The sequence below is a fragment of the Canis aureus genome, chromosome 6, assembly GCF_053574225.1.
Source record: "Canis aureus isolate CA01 chromosome 6, VMU_Caureus_v.1.0, whole genome shotgun sequence".
NCBI classification, from domain to species: domain Eukaryota; kingdom Metazoa; phylum Chordata; class Mammalia; order Carnivora; family Canidae; genus Canis; species Canis aureus.
In genome coordinates, this window is record NC_135616.1 from 70,927,978 (window position 1) to 70,948,751 (window position 20,774).

At 43.6% G+C, this 20,774-nt stretch overlaps 1 long non-coding RNA gene across 3 annotated transcripts in view; it reads right to left on the reverse strand.

The window, feature by feature from the left end:
• Nucleotides 1-10,338: 10,338 nt before the first annotated feature.
• The window catches only part of LOC144316359 (uncharacterized), a 33,121-nt gene continuing 22,685 nt past the window's right edge, over nucleotides 10,339-20,774 (reverse strand). Inside the window, exons 1-4 of one of the 3 annotated variants that reach the window (XR_013382285.1) lie at nucleotides 18,905-20,762; nucleotides 17,804-18,039; nucleotides 15,236-15,322; nucleotides 10,343-13,397 (exon numbers count right to left, since the gene is read on the reverse strand). This is a non-coding gene — a long non-coding RNA (uncharacterized LOC144316359). Of the gene's footprint in view, nucleotides 13,398-15,235; nucleotides 15,323-17,803; nucleotides 20,763-20,774 lie in introns of those variants that run through there. The other 2 variants (XR_013382284.1, XR_013382286.1) reach the window with 2 other exon arrangements.

A 20,774-nucleotide genomic window follows, 5' to 3' on the forward strand; every position in this document is an offset into this window, starting at 1 on the left:
TGGATGCCTTCCCTGCTCTCCAGTATTAAGGGACAGCCCTATATCTTTATGTCAAATTAACCCTTTCTCACTTAGGCTAGCTTGAATGTCTATTATTTGCCACCAGTCAGTTGTTAACGAATACAAGTGTCTTGTCCATCCGTAAACTAAGGAGCCAGGCTTCCAACTTAGGGTCATCCATGAGGAGCTCCCAGTTCCTTTCCATCTGCCCCAGAGTGGCAGTTTTAGGGTAACACTTCCTCAAAGGAGGTTTGGTGGGACAGCCTGCTCTCTCCTTCATCAAGGTGGTTTCCGTGCTGATTCGGGATCATCTGTCCGATAACCAGCTGCCCTGATGAGGGCAGGGTGCTCCCAGCAGCAGTTCAACTGGTTCATACAGGCTAATCGTTCCCCATCATCACACTGTCCCCAGAACAGGCACCTCTGCTCTAAAGCTGCTGCTCTCCGGGTTCTAATGGCCTGCCCTAGTAACAGAAGCTTCGGGAACTTGGGTTTCTGAGGCCCTAGTGGCTACCCTGGCCCCTCAGACCCTGAGCCTGCTCCCTGCACGCTGCTTTCACCCCTGCTACCCCTTCTGGAAAGCCTCTTCTTGGCTCTGCCCACAGACTCCCCAGCTCTTTGGAAACACCTGAACCTTATACTGATGTCAATGACAGCTCTGGTGACACATTCCTGTTCCATTGGCCAAGCTGCCTGTCCCCTGCTTCTAGCTACAGGGGCAGGGTCTGTGTCCTCTGTTTTTGTGTCACTAGTGCCTGTCACTGTGGACGGCAAATGGCTGGTGCTTCAAAAGTGCTTGTGGAGTGAATGCTTGAGTGAATACACCAATCATTTGTTTTCTAGACTCATTTCACTCACGGTCTCTTCAATCATTTGTTTTCTAGACTCATTTCACTCACGGTCTCTTCATGCTGACACACTGACTATGCTGTTTCACTTCACTAATATTGTTCCTTTTAGGACAATTTTTTTTCTTCTTTTGTCCTTGTCCACCAGAAGGACTGTGAAGCCAAGGCCTTCCTCCATCTCTCTTTCTCATCCTCAACACAAGGCTTTACAAGCAATTGGTGTCGACTCCTGGGGGGTTGGGGGGGTGCATGTTTTGTGTTTGTTTTACAGAGCTCAAAATAAGGATTCTGGTGCTTATTCCTTCACAATGAGCTTCTCAGATGGTGATTTCTTTCCTGTCGTCTCCTTTTCCCTCCTCTCCTGGTGGCCAGTCCTCTCCTGACAGTGGACAAAGTTCAATACAGGGCTTTGGATTCAACACGAATGACCTTTGGTTTAGGCAACCCAGACAGGAATTTACTCAAAACATCCAGAAATAGAGACATCTATTTAATTGTCCTGATTGAACTCAGAAAAATCTATCACACCACGTTCCTGAGCCTTCCAAGGGGCCTGAACAGAGCAAACATGAACCTGAGTGGCCACTGGGAGATCACCTCTGTCCCTGCCAGCGAGGCAGTGGCTGCACACAGAGCAGTGGGTGAACTCCCCCCCGGGGCGGGGAGGGGCTGTGTGCACCTCACCTTTGCCCCCCAGCCATTTGGGATCACACCACCTTCTTTTAGGTGAGCCAGGCAGCCCCTGGAGAGCAACAAACACGATAGAAGCAAGGGAAATTGATATTTAAGTAGAGAAAGTGCCTAGTTTATGCCAGGCACTGTTGTAGGCACCCTCTTTCTTTCTTCCTTTCTCCCTTCCTTTCTTTGTCTCTCTCTTTTTTTTAAAGATTTTATTTATCTATTCATGAGAGGCACAGAGAGAGGCAGAGACACAGGCAGAGGGAGAAGCAGGCTCCTTGCAGGAAGCCTGAAACGGGACTTGATCCCAGATCCCCAGGATCACACCCTGAGCCAAAGGCAGATGCTCAACCACTGAGCCACCCAGATGCCTCTCTTTCTTTCTTTCTTTCTTTCTTTCTTTCTTTCTTTCTTTCTTTCTTTCTTTCTTTCTTAGAACACATCTTCCTAAGAGCCTACCTGTGAAATTTTGGATATCTTCAATTAGCAACACTGAGCTCTGTACAGTTAATTTCCTTTTACCGCATCTGGCTTGCTGGAAGTGATTTAAAATCTCAATGCCCTGCTGTTTGTTATTTATTTATTTATTTATTTTATTTTTTTTTATTTTTTTTTTTTTTTGCCCTGCTGTTTCAGCAAGATGCTTGTGACACTGTTCAGCTTTTCAGCTAATAATGTCCACGAGAGGAGAACTTCCTTTTGTATTTCTGATCTTCTACGTGGCTCTGTTTTTATGATCAATATCTATTGATATTGATATATTGATATTGAATAGTAGTCTCTATTCTCAGAGCTGAAAAGTGACTTGATGCCTTGAGATGGAAATTTGGGAATAATATAACTCCAACTGAACACCGGAATCTGCTCTTTTCTTTATCCTTGTCACATCTCCCGGCCTTCCTTCATGTTAGTGCTGTGTGCCACTTTCAGGTCTGTTCCTTAAGACCAGGGTATGCCACCTCCTCATTCTTTCCCGTCTTTCCACACACTGGGATCCAAGTAAGGTCATGACTTAACCTTGACCGTGCCGACAGTATCAAGGTCTAGGAGATGGAGGAGCAATAAGATGGAAGAAACTTGGATGCCTAAATGTCAGGTGCAGCAGAGTCCCCCACTGCCCAGAACGCTCATCTTGGACTGTTACCTGAGAAAGAACTAAACCTCTGTCTTCCTTAAGGTGAGGGATTATTGATGGGTCTCTGTTAGAGCAACCTAACCCTACCCTCACAAAAATAGAAATTGGTACCAAAAGTATGGTATTGTTGTTATAAAAACCCAAAATATGTGGCATTGGCTTAGCAGCTGGGAGATAAGAAAATTGATATTATTTACTAGAAAGCCAGTGTCCTTGTCATGCAGAGGCAAAAACGTTTGGCAAGATTGTTACCTGCAATTATCTGAAGGGCCCATCAGTTGCCTAAGCCCCTAACTCCAGAGGAAGTAGTTGCATAAAACCACACGCTTAGTGTGTACTGAATGTTCCTTCTTGCTTTTAGTAAGACGTTACAACACAGTGCTGGCAAGACTCGGTCCGATTGCCTAGTATCCAGAAATACGGATCTTTACAGAGTTAGAAAAGTCAATTGCTTCTCTATCCAAAACAGGAGGAGATAAAACTATTGTTTTCCAGAGCATTTTCCAAAGGTTGATTAAAACTTCTCAGCCAAACCAAGAGCCAGGCCTGCGGCAAAGATGAGACTCTATGGAGTTGCCCGGAAACCTATCATTTCAGATGGATTCTAGACAGACACCAATAAAATGAGAGGGAGAGTTACTGATTGATCAAGGAAGCAAAGAAATAAAGCAGCTTTAAGAACTATGTTCAGAAAAGAATTTTGGGAGTGGTCACTTGATTCACAAAACTGATTGAAGCTTTCTCAGTTTTTAGGCATTTACGTTGCCAAAGAAACGACAAGCCATCTACAAATCACATTTTTAGGTTGTTGTTAAGTATTTAATTACCAGATATTTGAGTTGCAAAATCCCACATAATGACAATTTCTATTTATTTATTTATTTATTTATTTATTTATTTATTTATTTAAAGATTTGTTTATGATAGACATAGAGAAAGAGAGAGAGAGGCAGAGACACAGGAGGAGGGAGAAGCAGTCTCCATGCTGGGAGCCTGACATGGGACTCTATCCCGGGACTCCAGGATTGTGCCCTGGGCCAAAGGCAGGTGCCAAACCGCTGAGCCACCCAGGGATCCCCGAATGACATAATTTCTAAGAAGCTTTCTGTTTATTTTCTTCATCTCTGGGTATGGATTATTAAGAACTTTATTGTCAGTAAGTAGTATTTTTTGACTTAAATATCTTATTCTTTGTCTAATTTCCACCTGCCCCCATCATTTATTTTATTTTTTTTTAAGTTTAAGTAACCTCAGCACCCATCGTGGGGCTGGAACTCACAACCCCAAGGTCAAGAGTTGCATGTTCTTCCAACAGACCCAGCCAGGTGCCTCCCATTTATTGTTTTAAATGGTACTCTCCTACCTTAGAGATTGGCACTGATCCTAACACAGACACATATATAGGATGTCTAGAACCTAGGAAATGGTTTTGCATTAGGGTATCATCCAGTCACATTGTGCTATATTGTACTTGGTCAACTAATTTAGATCATCTCTCAGAGCTTCTGAATATGAACCATAGATAGAGAGATAAAGACTGAGGAATACAAAAAAAAAAAAAAGAAAAAGAGCTTACATTAAAATTAAATTCTTCTGATCATCAGGAGACCAAATAGTGAGTGAAAAGATGAGCCCCACGTGGGAGAAAATATTTGCAACATTATGTAGTGATTAGTTACATCAAGGAATTCCTCAAAATTAATATGAAAGAGATAGGCAACCCAATAGCTCTACCCAATAGGCACAAAAGGGAAAATCCAAATGGCCAATAAATGATATGAAAAGATATTCAGGGGGATCCCTGGGTGGCACAGCGGTTTAGCGCCTGCCTTTGGCCCAGGGCGTGATCTTGGAATCCCGGAATAGAGTCCCACATCGGGCTCCTGGCATGGAGCCTGCTTCTCCCTCCTCCTGTGTCTCTGCCTCTCTCTCTCTCTCTCTCTCTATGTCTATCATAAATAAATAAATAAATAAATAAATAAATAAATAAATAAATAAATCTTAAAAAAAAAAAAAAGAAAAGATATTCAGCCTCATTAGTTATTGGGAAATGTGAATTAAACCCCAACAACAACATCGTACCTCCACCAGTTAGGCAACATTAGGATATCCAAAAATAGCACATGTAGACAAGGGTATGAAACAAAGGAACCCAAATACTGCAGGATAGACTATAATTGGCATAATCACCATGAGGGAGTTTGGCAACGTATGCAATTATTGAGTACGCAATGACGTGTTCATTGCACTCCTAAGAATATTCCCTAGAGAAATCTGTCCACGTGTGTACTACCAAGACATGTCAAAGAATGGTCATGCCATGACAGCAAACAACAGAAACAATCTAAATATCTAGGAATGATAGAATGGCTAAATTATGCTGTATTCTTACAATGGAATACTATTTAGCCATGAAAATGAATGACGTAGCTACATGCAATGGCATGTTTAATCCCAAAATGGTAGGAAGTGGTAAAGAGTATAGAAGATGTATGTCTGTTGTCCTTCGTGGCTGATGGCTTTACCTTCTTGGAAGTTATTCTTCTATTTTTCTCTCTTGCAACATTTGAAGTGAGATCTGGATTATTTATTTGTTTGTTTGTTTATTATTTTTTAAGATTTTATTTATTCATGAGAAACAGAGAGGGAGAGGCGGAGACACGCTACCTGATTGGGAAGCGGGGTGCTTTAGGGGGAAATGGCGCAAAGGATGCTGTGTCGTCTTCCTTCTATAGTCTCACTCTGCAAGGGGTTTCAAGGAGAAGACAGGGGGTGTAATCTGCTCTTAATGAAAAGTGACAGGAGAGACACAAAGTGCTGTGGGAGGCTAGAGAAGGCTCCTTATGGCACCTGAGGGGTCAAGACGCTGAGTCACGACAGATGCACCTTTGAAAGATATGAGGCTCTAAGAGTGTTGGATCCAGAGCACAGGAGGGGAAATGCGGTGCGGAGAAAGGAGGCAGGAAATTACTTAGATTTATGGTAACATTCAAACATCCGAACAAAACTGGGGAAAATTTAGTTGGAGGCCCCTCAAGAGAAAGCTGTGTGGAAATCTTCAGTGTAGTACTCAGGGCAGTATTTTAAGGAAAGAAACAAACAGGCATCTGATGGTAGCAGTGGTGGTTAGTATAACACACGGATACTCGGCGACCTCTCAGGTCTTTTATCCCTCTCTGGTCTAGATCTATAAATATAATAGCAGCCAACATTCATTGAGCGCTTTGCTGACGTCGTTCACTCTGCTGCGTGCTGGACAGGCCTTAGCTTGTTAAAACTTTTTTTTTTTTTTTTTGGCTTGTTAAAACTTGACAACCACGTAGCAAAGTGAGTGCCCTTGCTATTCCCATTTGACAAGTGAGGAAACTGAGGCACGGGAAGGTCAGAGAGTTTTCATAAGAAAATGGTTGAAATAGGAATGAGAAAAAAACTATTCAGTCTTGAAAATGTCCAAAGAGAAAGTCCTCGCTTAACCACAGCGTGCAGGACTGTGAAACTGGCCCTTGCCAGCTGGAACTTGAGACTCGAAGGAGGCAAAGCCATCTTTATAAACGATGAGACAAGTTATAAGGGTTTTGTGGCCTTTAGACATTTTTATCAAAACACCTAAAATTCTCTTCCTGTCAGTTGTAAATGTATCGAGAAACAAAAAAATAGTAAAGTTAATGTGTATTTAGTACACTGCAGTTTCAAACATTGGACACATTGCAAATGAAAGTTTTTTCGTTTCTGGGGTGCCTGGGTGGCTCAGTCGGTTAGGCGAGGGATTCTTGATTTCGGCTCAGGTCATGATCTCAGGGTCGTGAGATCATGACCGCACTCAGTGGGGAGTCTGCTGGAGATTCTCTCTCTCCCTCTGCCTCTGCACCCACCCCCCCACCCCTGGAAAAGAATGTATTTTATTTCTTTGTAAAAAAAAAAAAAAAAAGCAAATCAAGGGTAGTTTGAACAGTGAGCCTTCTCTCATCACATACAATACAGACAGCATTTTTCTAATGCCTCAGGGAGCTGTCATATTTCTAAGTTTGGATGCGCTTCCAACATTTTATCATTTGTACTTTGAATGTCATGAAGCACCTCCAAGGGTGCCTTCAATGCAAAGATTTTTCTTGCTGTCGCTTCCTCTCTGACACCATCCTCCTTTTCGCCACAACCACTTCTGTCCTTGAGTTTGCCTTCGCCAAGTCCCTCCGGCTGCATCCGTGGTCCTGAGTGGCGGCACTGCCAACACGCCCACAGTTGGCTGTCGGTCTGTCATTCCATCTACATTCAGCTCGAATTTCACTTTTCACTTGCAGTGTTATCACTTTTCATTTCTCTGGTGCATTTTCATTTCTGTTGGCCAAGTCTCTCTCTCTCTCTTTCTCTCTCGATTATCCATTTGGGTGAAATGTCATGTGGGTTTATTCCTGGGGGACAAAGAGGCAACCCAGCACAGGCTTTCCTGTCTGCCTGTGAACAACAGATGGGCAGTGACCAAAACCCAACTGATGGTCTTTAGAAGCAGTGATGCTACAGATCACTGATCAGGACGTGCATCGGGTTTCGATGCAGTGATTTGAGCCCTGGAGAGCCAGCAGCAGAGTTTGTGCTGTACGCAATTACTCACGGTTAATATACCATGGTAACTGAAATTTGAACTGTGTTGTGGGGAGACTACTGTTATCCAGCTAAACCCTGGCAACTGCAATCCATACATATGAGAACCCATGCAAAGTGAAGACTGCATGCATATGCAAGGTAGGGCAATTCTAGAATAAACCTCCATGTATCCATCACCCAGCTTCCACATCGATCAACTCATGACCAATCTTGCGTCTTCGAGACCCCACCGGCTCTCCCCTTCCTGCCTTATTTTAAAGTGAATCCCAAAACCCAAAAAAATAAAAAAATAATAAAAAAAATAAAGTGAATCCCAGGCATTTGATCATTCCATACATAAATATCTCTATCTGTAATCCAAAATGGTATTTGAACCCAGCTCTGTTGAATTCCAGAGTCTGAGCTCTTAACGATGACACCCTACAGCTTCCTGAGGAAGGGAGCAGACCCAGAGAAATGGAATAACACATGAATAGTATTTGCTCTTTTTGTCCTGACAACAGCCCCATGAAATATTATGGTTTTCATGTTTTCCCATGAGGAAACTGAGGCACAGGGGAGCTAAGTAACCTGTCTATGATCACACAGTGAATGAGAAGTTGAGTCAGGCTTTAAATTCAGATCTCCTGATTCCACATCCCATCTTCTTTTCTGTACATCACAACTGTCCAGAGGGGCTCCTGAAACTCCCTTCATTGACCTTCTTCTGTGCCCAACCTCCTATTAGCCCCCAACTATGGCCCGAGAACTTAGGAAACCGTAGATGACTTCCTTCTCTCTGCACCACTTCGGCATATGCTTCCAATGGAAACAACAACAAAAAATCAACCAGGACTTAGTGCAAATCCTTGCGTAGGTGTTGATTTTTCCCGATCCTGGGGACATGGTTTCTACTAGCACTGAATCCATCACTAGGGCCAACTTACCAACTTACCACATGCCAAGCTCCTCCATACCAGGAGCCTTCGTCTGGCAGCAACCCCTCCTCACAGGTGTTTTCTCTGCCATGGACTCAAAGCAAAGCCTCAAAAATCAGGTTACCGGATGGAAACGTGAAAGGTCCTCTACCCCCAGGCCTCACCTGGGCCTGAGTTAAATCACTGCTTCCTGCTTAAGACACTTGAGCTCTAGAGCCTAACACTCCCTGTGCGGCCTCTGGCAAGGGAAGGAACCCTGCCTTGAGTTCTCTGATGCAGTGTCAATAGCAGAGAAGAGAAAATGCAGGAGGGGGCCAAGGGGGGTGGAGAGAAAGAGGAAAGAAACCCTGCCTGCCAGTCTATTGGCATCTCTGAACCGGGTCCCTAATTCTGCTGGGGTTGGCTGTGCCCCAGCTCACCACTCCTCAAGCACCCGGAGAATAGGTCTTATAACGGCCTCTCTGCTCACTTTCCTTTCTTTACTACTCACAGCCTTCGGATTTCCCTGTCACCCTTCCTTCTCTTCCAAAACAAAAGCATATTTTCTCTCGTGCCCCGCCAAGGGAGGCAAACAGGGCAGGGTCTCTGCCTTTAGCTACAGCTTCTCCACGATCTCCCTGGGTGTGACTGGGACAAAAGTACCTAAGAAAGGAGATAGGAGACCCTGAGAATGGAGGGACTGGAGCTGCCTCAAAAAAGGAAGACCTGGGTGGCTCAGTTTAGCATCTATTTTGGTCCCAGGCCCTGTTGCCTTACATGTAGCATCCCATTGATTGAAATAGATGGTTGAAATTGAACACCAATAAAAAATAAATTTATTAAAAAAAATGAAATAGATGGTTGCTATTTCCCCACCTCCATTCTTATTTTTTGGTAAGAGCATCTAGAAAGACCTTTCCTCTGCGGAATTTCCTCTCCCCACGACACCAGAATATTCTGGTGGGCCAATAAAAACCCGCCACCCCTCCCAAGGGTGGGCATACAACCCAGATATGGCTAATCAGACTTCTTTGGGCTTGTGTAGACTGATATGGAGAAAGAGGACTTTCCCTCTAGGTTGCTAAGCAGAAAATAAAGAAAACAAAGTATTTACAATCGCTGCCACCACTTGTGTGAAAGAAGCTCATTTATAGTAGGACAAAATAAGGGCAATTACAGAAAGAAGCAGAGCTGATTGGGTGTGCGTGTGTGTGAAAAGAGAATGATTGAGATATAGATCTCTATTTATCTAGCCATCATCTATCCACCCATCCATCTATCTATTTATGAGAAAAGGGTAGGGAAGTAATCTGAAACTATTTTAATCTCTGGATTAAGTCATAATGTAAGCTAACAGTATCTTTGCTGTTTGTCCTAAAGTCATTGTTTTAGCCATCAGTGGTGAGCCAAGGTTCACTCCAGGTTTCTGCGGCTGGCCCTCTGCCAAGCTGTCACCTAAAGGTGAGTAGAGCCTGGTCCTGCCCCAAAGAAACAAAGTCCACGAGGTCCTTAGACCTTTATAAACCACTACAAAACAAAGCAGAGCACGACGCTATAACAGAAATACAAATAAAATTCAGTGGGATCCACGGGGGAGTAAACATTTGAGATCATGATGGTGCCTCAGGTCAGCCCAGGGCTAACGTTGGGGGATTCCTGAACTCTTGGATGCCCAAAAGAACCCCAAAGTAAGTCTGTCTCTCCAAGTCACTTTGGACTTTCCATGGACACTGGCTGATATGTAACCGGCAGGTTCCACAACCCTGAACAGAAGCTTATTGCTTCAAAAAAAAAAAAAAAAAGAAGCTTATTGCTTCAAACTGTGACCATATTTGCAGAGCTCGGCGTTGTCTGTGACTCTGCCAATCATATTTACAGTTGCCCTGAAACCTTTGCTCTAAAGTTTGCCCCACCTCACTCCCGATCACCACTGGCAGCCTGATCAGCCAGGCGGCATTACTTCCTGCTACAACCAGTGCGCCTGCAGCTGAGTAGAGGTTCGAGAAAGGTAAGTGTGGATATTTATTTCCCAGCCATTTACCAAGGAAAACGAGTTTGCACATGCCATTTACAAGCTATTTGCAAAATGTGCAGTAAATTTAATTGTTTATTCCTAGAGTCTAAAACAGTGGTTTGCAATCTTTTCTTTTTCCTCCTTGAGCTCCCTTTAAGCTGGGCCAAATAGTTCACAGCCAATCAGCCCCTTCCTTTCCCAGGTACTCATGGAAAAATAATTCAAGAATACTATTGAGGGGCCATTACAAGGTATATTTGGGGAGCTTAAGTGTCCATGTGCTTTAGCAATTAGGGCATAAATGATTCATATTCAAATTGCAATGCGTAATTGTCTTTATGTGTAATTACTGGAAAATTTAAGGCCAAAAGATACAGTCGAAGCAGATATGCGACAGTAGTTATTTTAACTAAACAGATCACAACTAACTTGATAACAATGAAGCTGAGTTCACAGTAAATTATAATTAAAAGCAAGAATGGCAGCACTTGAAGATCTTGATTCACACAGGGCGACACAGAGTAATGACAAAGCGCCGTCCAGAGAATGCCATCCAGAGAATGTGGGCAAGGCTCCACCAGAACTTTCCCTGGAAGCCAGACTTCTTGGTGGAATATTAAATTATTTTTAATATTTTTATTTATTATTTATTATATGTATTTATTAATATTTATTATTTAATTTTTATATTTAATATTTTTGAGGATTCAAAAATATTTGGTAGCTCAGTGATTCTGGTTTATGAATTCCAAATTAGATTAACCTTTCATAATTCACTTAGCATGCTATTAGTAAGTACGTCTTAGATGTACATTAAAACGAGCATATGGATTTGTAAATAGTTTGTCCCAAAGGTCTAAAGAGAAGATTAACTTTCTTGGGTCAGTTTGAGGTCCATCGTGTGCCTTGGGTAGCTTTTGAGACTCACTGGGTGGAAGGCTCTGGAACACAGCTGAATTGCTACACGTAGGGGACTTAGACCAAGGCAGGAGTAAGACATGAGAGCCAGAGGCATGTATTCTGACTCTCCTGCCTTCTACAATAAGAGTTATGCCAGGACCTCCGGAGAAAGCAGAGCATTCCGACCTGACACCCCCAGTTAGGTTGGCCTGGAGGTCAATGTGACTCGGACATTTTCAAACTTGTTAATTGAAAAGAGCAACCTCCTCAAAGCAAAGAAAATGGATGTTGGCAACTCAGAGAGTTATGATATTTCATTTGTTACCAAAAAATTAAAGGAAGAAAAGATTAGGAAGTAGTCCACCATAAAATCTGGCAGTACGGCTTCCAGAGGGGACAATGCGCTGTTTTCATACCTCAGAAAAGACTACTTCATAATTGTAACATTTTCAACCTTTCAAAATACATTTACATGTATGACTTAATCTTTGGTGAGGAGGTGTAATTTCCGAGGTGACCAAAGGGTTTGCAGTTCCTCTTTCCCCAATACTCTTTTCTTCCTTGGGTTCACATCCCTCTTAATTTATCCTACTTGCTTGTTCCTTCTACTTGGTCTCTTAGCTTTAGCAGCTCACCCAGGCCTTCCTTAGTCTGGAGTTTTCAGGGTTTCTCAGAGTTAAAGAGGTGACTAATTCTGGAATAAAAAATCTAGTTCAACCTAGATCTGTCGGGTCCTTTAATGTTTTGTTTTGCTTTGTTTTTCAAATGAGTCAAGTAAAACCCTTCATGTGAAGTGCCTTTAGGCCTGGATAAATGATCATAGGTAATTAGGCTTATGAACTGCAAATGATCATGGATGGCACGAGCCATCTTGTACTGTTAGCCTCGAGCTGGCCTGCACCAGCTTCCACGTATCTTGGTTGTGAAATGCCAAGTTCAGTAATTTGGGGGATGTTGTGTGTAGACCTGTGTCCCTCACCTCCCACCATCACCACAACTCATATGTTGGACTTTAACCCCCAGTACATCAGAATGCGGCCTTCTTGGAGATAGGGCCTGTAAAGAGGTAATGGAGCTAAAAAGAGGGCATTAGGTGTGTCCCCCAATAGGACTGGTGTCATGAAAACAAGAAACCTGGACACAGACGGACCAGATAGAGGGACACCAAGGTTGAGAGGCAAGAAGGCAGCCATCTACAAGCCAGGAGAGAGGCCAGGAGCAGAGCTTCCCTCACAGTCCTCAGGAGGGGGCAACTCAGTCGACGCTGTGATCTTGGACTAGAACTTCCAGCCTCCAGAACTATGAGACAATACGTTTCTATTGTTTAAGCTGCTAAGTGGTGCTTTTTATGGCCGCCCTAGCAAATTAATACAGGGAGCAACAGAAACCAGGAGACTAATTCTCCCTACCTCTTATCAGAATTATTTTAAGAATTGAATAAGCTAATAGATGCAAGAACACTTTGCAAATAGTTAAAAACCACAATGAAGATGAAGGGGATTGGTAAAAATGGAGTAGCATTCCCTAGCTACCATATTTAAAACTACCATTTTTATTTACTTATTTGTTTTTATTTTTTATTTTGAGAGAAAGAGACGGCAGAGTGAGAGAGCACAAGCAATGGGGAGGGGTAAAGGGAGAGGGAGATGCAGACTTCCTGCTGAACAGGGAGCCCAATGTGGGGCTCAATCTCAGGACCCTGAGATCATGACCTGAGCTGAAGGCAGATGCTTAACTGACTGAGCCACTCAAGCACCCCTAAAAGTACCCGTTTTCAAAGTCACCTCCTTACCCACATACATACTAAATCTCCTTCCCTGATTTATTTTTCTCTAACTCTTATCACCTTATGACATATACATGTCATGATGTATATATTTTACTTATTTGCTTATACTGTTTTTCTTCCCATAAGTGTGAACTTTCTAGTTTTTTCATTGCTGTCTCCCCAGCACCTAGGATTTTGCCTGGCATGTGGCAGGTCTCAAAGCACACTTGTTAGACGAATTGTAAATGCATATTCGCATCCACTCATCTTCATCAGGCTGTTTTGGACTAATCCTTTAGGACAAAGGAAGGGGCATCTTCTCCCTTAGGAAACCTCCCAAGGTCACTCTCCTCTTCCTTAGTTTGGGGCTCCTCTTCCATCCTCTTAAATTGGTAATTCCATCATCGCTCTGACCATATCACACTTCATGACTCACTCACTATGGGTTCTTGAAGGTAAGGCCCACCAAGATGTATGCATCCTGATTCCCAAGCAGATGGCTCTGAACCTGAACCTTGGTGGGCACTCCATACTTGATTGTTGAGTGAGCAGGTAACTGAGGAGAAAGGAAAGGGCAGAGAAGGATCAGAATTGGCTCACTGGGATAGCAAGTACTGGTGAGGTGGTGGAGAAAAGGGAACCTTTGACCACTGTTGGTGAGAACGTAAATTGGTGCCACCGCTATGGAAAACAGTATGAAGGCTACTCAAGAAATTAAAAACAGAACTCTCATATTGTTCAGCAATCCCACTTCTGGGTATATATCCAAAGGAGACGAAATCTCTGTTCTCTCATGTTCATTGTAGCTTCATTTACAATAGCTAAGATATGAAAACAACTTTTTAAGTGTCCATCTATGGATGAATGGATAAAGGGCATATTGAGTGTGTGTGTGTGTGTGTATAAGTAAATCTATTTATTTTATATAAGGTGGAATACTACTCAGTCATAAAAGAAGGAAATCCTGCTGTTTGTGACAACATGCATGAACCTAGAGAGAGTTATGCTAAGTGAAATAATTTAGTCAGAGAAAGACAAATACCACATGTCCTCACTTACATGTAGAATCTAAAAAAGCCAAACTCATAGGAACAGAAAGTGCAATGGTGGGCAGCTGGGAAGTGGGGAAGGTGAGGTGAGTGGGATGAGTGGGGAAGTTGAGGACATGCTGGTCAGAGTACAGACTTATAGCTATATGATGAGGAAATTCTGGGAATCTAATGTACAGCCTGGTGCCTACGATTAACAAAACAGTATTTGAAAGTTGCTAGGAAAAAAAAAAAAAAAAGAAAGTTGCTAGGAGACTAAACCTTAAATGTTCTCACTATAATCACAACAACAAAAAGGTAACTATGTGAGGTGATTGACATGTTAACTAATCTGGTAATCATTTCGTAATATTTCCATGCATCAGATCATCACACTGTACACCTTAGACTTACACAATGTTGTATTTCAGTTATATCTCAATAAAGCTGGGGGAAAATAAAATAATAAAAAAAGCAAGGCTGTGCCCATGAGCTGTCAACAGAAGTGAGCACTGGAAAGGATGGCCACCTTCACAAGTTAACAGAGACGTGAGCCGTGAGGAGGGCCTCATGGATTTGAAATCAAAGAAATTAAATTAAATCAGTTAAGCACGGGCAGCCCCGGTGGCGCAGTGGTTTAGCGCTGCCTGCAGCCCAGGGTGTGATCCTGGGGACCTGGGATCAGGTCCCATATCAGGCTCCTTGCATGGAGCCTGCTTCTCCCTCTGCCTGTGTCTCTGCCTCTCTGTGTCTGTGTGTGTGTCTCTCATGAATAAATAGATAAAATCTTAAATAAATAAATAAATCAGTTAAGCAGAGCAGAGTTATGCAAAGCCACTTTACAGATCAAAAAATGAAAGTCTCCTGGGTGCACCACACAGGAGTCTTATCTGCTGAATGTATGAAAACAACTGAATACAGAATGGATTCCCCTGGGGCTGGGGTGGGGAGTGGGGGTTGTCAACCTAGAAACTTTAGTTAGGAAAAGGAGAACTGAGGGCACTTTGTCAGCTGAGCCTGGCTTAGACTGCCCGGACTGGGGATGAAGATGTCAGACTTTCCTGGGAAATTTCTGATGGGAACTAAACCCTGGAGGTAGGGGGGCAGGGCCCACCAGGGAATGGAACAGCTCTATGTGACCTGTAAGTAGTGCCAAGGTGGGGCTCAAACATAATAGAGTGATTGAGGGTAAGAATCTTCTTCCACTGTTAAGCTGGTGTTGCTGTTTGCATTTGAAAAGGTAAAAGTACAGAAGAGAAAATCTGTGAAGGTCATTGTGCTCTGAGTGAAGAATTAAGGATCTCAGGCTGACGCTTCTTGTCTACAAAGAATGACGAAAGGCATCATGCTTGCCAGATGAACCCACCTTTGGAGTTTCAGGATCTCAGGGAGTGACAGTCATCATTGGGTCTGTTCATTCATTTATTCAAACATTTTCAAGCTAGACCTGGTGCTAGATGTTGGGGAGACAAAAGTCAATGTTAACGCAGTCCAACTCAGCACTTTAACCTCCTGGATCTGTCTGTGTAACCTAGAGCCAGTTCAAACAAGTGTCCTCTGGCATCCCCCCAGGGTGTTGGGAAGGGCAGCCATAATATGAAGGACCACAAGGCTAATCAAGTGGAGCAGAAGGCTGTTAGAAGAGTAAAACACCAAGCCTCACCACCTCTTGCTGGGAACGTTGACTGGGACCCATTAGAGCAGAAATACAACCCCAATTAGGCTATAAGCATTGCCACTAATGATCACTTAACCAAAATGATCATTGAGCTAAACAAGGGAAGGTTTTAGGTAAGCAGATCTTTCTAGAATGTTGCAGGGTCACTGGAATGGGTTGTTGACTTTCTTCATCAGTGAACATTACACCAGGCTGCCTGAGACAAAGTAGACTTCTATGATGCCTCTCTTAACTGCCCCAAGAGCTGCTCACCTCAAGCAGAAAGATTAAAGTTAGTCTGGGCTGCACTTGCTCATTTTAAAAATAAACAAACATTCTCTGGGTTTTAAAATATGAATGTCCCCAGGAAATACTTTACACAAGGAACTCCTTAGATGGTATATATTTTGTATTTTTTGTAAAGTCTATGAATATTTTGCATATTAGAAGATATTCGGTGTTTACTTTGGACGCAAAGGGAGAAGGGAAATAGTCCTTGCCCAATCTTTGTCCAAGTCATTGTCTGTGTCCCATCCATCTGAAAAGTCTGTTCAGCACTGCGCTGAGTACAGGGAGATGGAGCAGGACGGAAGAGGGAGGCAGATATAAAGAATTTGACAGGTGGTCCTCCATAAGCTTCTTGTCTCATGAGGGTGTTGTTGGCTGGGTTCCCTGATCTGAGATGGAGATCTGGGAGCAAGAAGTTTATCAGGGAGTGTCCTCAAGAACAACACCTGTATAGGATTTGACAGAAGGGGGAGTTGAACTGGAACATGATCTCACAGGGAGCTCACAGGGAAGCTGAGATGGCCTTTTAAAGAGGTCCAGAATTGAGATAAAGGAGGTGTGTCTTTGTAGAATGCTATTGGGTGTGGGCTCTCCACCCCCAATCCTCACCCCGGGGGTGGGGTGGGGGGGTGGGGGGGGGTGGAGAGTAAGCTTGGACAAGAGGATTGTCTTGGGGAAGGGAAATGCCTGGGGAGGAACTCAGCGATGAATTTTCAGTAGACAACATCCCCAGAAGCTGAAAGAATTCATGCATTGGCCCCGACAGTGGGGATCCGGGTGGCGCACCACAGTGTCCACCACAAGGGAGTATAACACAGTAATAGTGTGATACGACACCATGGGGCTATAAGGAAGGTACAGACGCAGTAGAATGAGCACTCAGGAGGTGGAGGGATCACATCTGACAGGGAAGAAGGAAAGCTTCCTGGGGAAGTTGAGGTCTCTGAGTCTCTGCAAACCCCTCACCCCCCGTCCTTGCTTTAGAAGAGCAAAAGTGATGGACTTACCCAGCAGCTGGGGAAGGAGAAGAGAGAAAATGAGAGGAGATAAGTACCCACAATTGTCTCCTTCTCCAGCACTTCTGGAGTTGCAATCCCAATTATCAATCACTTCTAGCTCTAATATTCAATGGTCTCAGATTAGGAAGCCCCTGACAGCACTGGCAAGAGCTGCTACATGCATTCGCACATGCATTCGCTTACTGCCCTATTGGATTGGTTTCCCTGACCCAGCAATCCCTCCCTGTTTGGTCTAGGTCACCTGAGAATTCTGAGTCTAGATGGCACTTTGCTGAGACAGTGCCTTCCACTTTTCAACTGTTTTTGTTCCTATCAAACCAGGCTGTTCATCCCTTTATCAAATGCGTTGTCAGGGCTAGTGAACCTAGAGCCACCTTCCCGGGATCAGAGCAGATGGAGAAAGTGTACACGGCTCCAATCTCTGGTAAGTCAATGGTATTGTTATTAGTTTTGAGATGTATCCTTCTGTTTGAGATGCCTCCAGGCTACAGGAAACAGCTTTTCCATGGATTTATCCCCCAATTAGCAACATGTCCCCTTGCCCACTTTATAATTCTGCTGTTATGCCCTTTAAATTCTCCATCATAGGCAAGGCAAAAACCTGTTTAGAAGCTCAATAATGGATTCCACCCCAGGGCTTTGCATGAATCTGTACACTCCAACACGCAACTTTCTTTGTCAAAGTTCAAAACCATAAATTCAAGTAGGCAAAAGTAAACAAAGCTCTTAACTTTATTCCACTCTTAACTTTATTCCACTCTTAACTCTATTCCAGATAGGGCCTCACTTTCCTAAACTGTAAAATAGAGATTGGTCTTACTCAATAATCTTTATTTGCTAGGCCCTTCCATGTTAAGAGCCACCGAATTATATTGACCTGAAACAGCTGATTGAGACCCATCAGGAGGTATAAGTTATCTTCTGCTGTATAACAAATTGCCACAAAATTTAGTGGCTTAAAATAACAAACCTGTATTATCTCAGTTTCTTTAGGTCAGGAGTTTGAGAGCAGCTCAACAGGACTGTTCTACTCAGGGTCAGTCAGGTGTCAACAGGGGCCGCAGTCAGTTTGAGGCTGGACTGGGTTTGGAGGACACACTTCTATGGTGGCTGAACTCACATGGCTGTTGACAGGAGGTCTCAGTGTCATGTCATATGGGCCTCTTGTCATGACATGGCAGCTGGCTTCCCCTGGAGCACGTGATCCTAAAGAGAGTGACCAAGATGAAAGGCACATGACTCCATCTGGGAAGTAACACAGTTATTTCTGCCATACTCTGTCCACCAGTAGTCACTAAGTCTGGCCCATCACCAAGAGGAGGAGAATTAAGTTCCCTCCACCAATCGAAGGATGGCTGATCAAAGAATCCGTGGATATAATTCAAAGCCTCCACAGAAGGGAACATGAGGGAGTGTTACATAAAGCTGCAGAGCGAGCTTGGAGCAAAGTTGTGAATTGGGGGCTCATCCTGTGCCAACGCCACCCCCAGTACCCTCACAACCCCCTTCTTCACTTCTTTGGCCCAATATCTCCGATGTGTTCTTACCTCTCCTCATCAGTCCACCCAGCCCATTATTTTTTCACTTTCTAGGGTTATCTGTGCCCCTACAGAGATGGTCAGATAAGCTGATGTACTAATCCCCTCCCAGGAAAAGCCAGCATCTCATTAGAGGAACCTGCCTCTGCTGTGAAAATAAAAGCTATCTTCTTGGAGAAAGAATGAATTTAGAGGGCAGCTCCCAGGAGGACATTCTGGGGTGACTGCCCAGTGTTCTCACAAATAGAGGGCCTCTCCTCAGGAGATTGCATGCAGCAAAGGATCAAGAATAAATGCCCAACATGCTATATTTCCCCGAGGCTTCTCTGTAACTTCTATGGTAGGATAAGCTTCCAGCGTGGTGATGGCCTCCCTCCAGGAAAGTCCTTCCTGTCTGCCTCTGTTTCTTATCCTGCATTGGGACCACAAACCCAAGAGAGATGCTTCAAGCCCCTCCTGAGTGAGCACAGTTCTCCTCCCTCAGCCCCCTTGTCGCTTCCCCCATGTTTCATTTATTCAGCTGAACCACCTACCATCCCAGAATGGACAGCAGACTCAAACTGGTTTCTTGGAGTTCTTCTGGGTTGGGCCTCCTGGGCCACCATTATCAACTGTGTCCTGTCTGGAGCCAACCAGCCAGGCCTGGATCCAGCAGGAACATAGGGACCCCAACCTGCAGGTGATCAGTAGTTTTCAGGTTTGCCTTCAGTGCTTGATTCCAATCACCAGATGATGGAGTAGGTCCTGCTGATGTTCTTCAGGTGTCCAAAGAGGGAGTGGAGCCAATCTAACATCTAGGCTGAATGCTAAGAGCGTGATCTCTTCCTCTGTCTCTCGCTTCCTCTCCTCCCCCTGACCATGCCCAAGTTTAGGCTCTAGTGACTTCTAACCAGAAAATTTCAAGAGCTTCCCGACTGTCTTCCAGGTTCTTCCTGGGGCACTTTAAATTACACACCGTGGCTCAATCATCCAGTTATATCCCTCAATGACTTTCAATGGCTCGACTTCATCTCCCAAATTAAGCAAACATTTCGCTCCTTAGTTTTCCAGCTGCATTCCCTACCACTGGACTTCCTATCTGTGGTTATCCAGCCAAATTAAAGGCTGTATTGCTGGGGCACCTGGTTGGGTCAGTTGGTTAAGCAATCACTCTTGGGTTTGGCTCAGGTCATGATCTCAGAGTCGTGATCTCAGAGTCTTGAGATAAAGCCCCGAGTTGCGCTGCATGTTCAGCGCAGAGTCTGCTCAAGATTCTTTCCCCTTCCTCTGCCCCCCTGCTGCTTCTCCCCCTGCTCATACTTGTGCATGTACACACTCTCTCTTTAAAATAAACAAATAAAATCTTAAAACAAAAACAAAAAAAAAAAAACCCCACTGGATAGTTTTTGAAATGTATTCTGACATTTTCCCACCTCTACTTAAATTGTTCTCTCATCTGTCATGTGTTCCTCTCTCATCTTCCATTTCTTTCTCCTTGACATTTCTTCTTTCACTTCAAGCCACATCCCTCATGAATACATACAAACAGTTCTGACAAAATTTTTCAAGTCCAATTCAACGTATATAAAAGGATAATACATCATGGCCAAATAGGGCTTATCCTAGGTTGATTTGGCATTCAAAAACCAACCATTGTAATGCATTGTATTCGTTTCCTGGTGTTGTGTAAAAAAATCACCATAAATTGAGCGGGTCAAAATGATGCAAATTTATTATCTCAGAATTTCCATAAATCACAAGTCCAAGCCTGGCATAACTATATTCTCTGCTCAGCATCTCACTGGGCTGAAATCAAGGAGTTGGCCATAGTTGTGGTTCTCATGCGGGGCTTGGGGTTCTTTTCCAAGCATAGAATAGCCCTCTTTCCATGGCCTGTTTTATTTTAGAAATATTTGCATCTTTGCCTTATCCCTTGCCCCGAGGGCAGCAACTCTCTTCATCATCTCGGTGTTATGAAATTGAACTACAAAGTCCAAGTATGCTGGTACTTTCCTTTTCTGCTTGAGCAGAATAAAGAGAGTCATTTTATTTTATATATTTCTATCATTTTGCCACAGAACTTGTCTGCATTCCTCCCATTTGGCAGTACTTTTCCCAGTCTAGTAGTCAGCATTTCTGGCAGCTGCTGGGCATGACTTTCAATTAAATATGGCCATCTGTGGAAGGTACATTGCCACACAGCCCATTGCTGTGCAAGAGATGGTGATGGGAGCAATGATTACTATTACTTATTTACAGCCCGATGGGCCAAGACATGTTTTTTTCTTACCCAAATAGAGGTCTACCATTCTCAGATTAAACTTTCATTTTAAGAAATTTCATGAGATTGCACTACACAAGACATTTCTGAGAAACTGGAACAAATACCCATACCCCCAACCACTATCCTTTGACACATACTTC